The sequence below is a fragment of the Microtus ochrogaster genome, chromosome 24 (genome assembly GCF_000317375.1).
Source record: "Microtus ochrogaster isolate Prairie Vole_2 chromosome 24, MicOch1.0, whole genome shotgun sequence".
Lineage (NCBI taxonomy): Eukaryota > Metazoa > Chordata > Mammalia > Rodentia > Cricetidae > Microtus > Microtus ochrogaster.
The window spans coordinates 34,811,550-34,813,540 of NC_022024.1; the positions used below are offsets into that span (position 1 = coordinate 34,811,550).

General features: G+C 44.7%; 1 protein-coding gene across 1 annotated transcript in view; it reads right to left on the minus strand.

Annotated features, from left to right (window-relative positions):
- The window catches only part of Aldh1l2 (aldehyde dehydrogenase 1 family member L2), a 40,291-nt gene that overhangs the window by 15,967 nt on the left and 22,333 nt on the right, over positions 1 to 1,991 (minus strand). The gene's annotated exons all lie outside the window — the stretch shown is intronic.

Below are 1,991 nucleotides of genomic sequence, written 5' to 3' on the forward strand. Positions count from 1 at the left end.
TTGTACATGCTAGCATTAGTTGTACATGCTAGCACTAGTTGCATATGCTAGGAATAGTTGTACATGCTAGAACTAATTCTATGTGCTAGTCTAGTTGTACATGCTAGGACTAGTTGTACATGCTAGCATTAGTTGTACATGCTAGCACTAGTTGTATATGCTAGGAATAGTTGTACATGCTAGAACTAGTTGTATGTGCTAGTCTAGTTGTACATGCTAGGACTAGTTGGACATGCTAGTGCTAGTTGTACATGCTAGGACTAGTTGGACATGCTAACACTAGTTGGACATGCTAGCACTAGCTGGACATGCTAGCACTAGCTGGACATGCTAGCACTAGTCAGTTGTACATGCTAGCACTAGTTGTACATGCTAGCGCTAGTTCTACATGCTAGCACTGCAATTCCAGAGACTGATCCAGAGCAACATACCTCCCCCTATGGAGAGCATAGTCTAGGAAGGCAGCAATTAAATAAATCATTGTATAAATGGTGTATTTCAGCAGGTTATTAATACAGATTTTGCAGTGCTATGGATCAAACCCCAGACCTCACATGCTAGGTAAGTGCTTTACCACTAAGCTGCAGGGAGAAGCCAACCATGTCCTCAGCGTGTGCCCCTGGCCTTCTAGGTATAAGCAGTGGCATGGTGGCGGAGCCATAAAGCCACAGACAGGAGGTGGCGGGTCAAAGGAACCAGCAGCAATTCAGTAGTTCATTATCACACAGGGAGGGGTCAGAGCACAAACGGCACCCCACTAAGGACCGTGAACACTTGTGGCTTTTTGGTTGGTACAGAAATGTTTCAAAACTAACTGCAGAGGACAAAGCAGGCATGTGGAGTGGATCCCAAACCCCACAGCAGATTCTTCAAGCTGTTGGTTTCCTCAGGAATATGAATGGGGTCTGTGGGATTGTTGGGAATAGTCAAAAGAGCCATTTGTACTCATGCCCCACCCCGATTCCCCCATTCCTCCCCCACCCTTCATCTTTCCCTCCCTGGGGTGGTTCTGGACATTCAGGAGTCTGGCTGGACAGAAGCATCCATGCTTTTACTAAATCCAAATCTAAGAGGTCTGTCAATTCAGGCCAAACGTTTAGCTGTGTGTAAGCAAAAAGCAGGATAAATTATTGGAACTACTTCTAGAATACTTGCTCATTTGTAATATTCTTCCAGAGTGTTGGTATTTTTCCTCCTTCCTTTTTTTTATTTTGAGACAGTGTTTCTTTGTGTAATAGTCCTAGCTGTCCAGAAACTAGCTTTTATAGACCAGGCTGTCCTCGAACTCACAGAGATCCATCTTCCTCTGCCTGTTTTGGGATTAAAGGCGTGTGTCACCACCACCCGGCTATCCTCCTTACTTCTTTGTCTTAGAAAACAAGGCGTAGCATGTCCCCATGTGCAGTTTTGTTAATTTTCTCTACTCTGGTCCATGACCTTGGAGAATGACCTATGTATCCTATTTATTACCTGGTGACTGGGACACCTCAGGACATTTGTAACGATGGTGAAGGGTGTGCAGCTACAGAGACTCTATTGTGCTATTATGCAGCTACAGAGGACTCTAGAACACTCTTCTGCTGCTAAAGAAGGTACTAGAGCCCTATTCTGCAACTATAGACCTTGCCAGGTTCTAGCCACCAGCTACTCCTCCATCTCTTCAGACCTTGGGGAAGCACCAACTTTCTTTGCCACCAGCCCTGTCTTCCCCTGGTCTTTGTGGGGGTTCCATGATGTTCTCCACATCTTACTCAGTCCTTGATGAGCTCTGACTGACACGAGCGTAATCCAAACATCAGGAACTTGTGTGGCATTTTATATGACTCAAGTAACAAGAGACACATTACATCTTCCGCAGGTGTATTCAACATAGAATATTTTGTGGGAATTTTTAAAGTCTTAACAATGTCAACCAATACCCAGAGATCACACAGTTGTTTTTACAGAAAGCGTACCTGTACATCAGCCTTCCTCTTTCTCCAATACCCAGA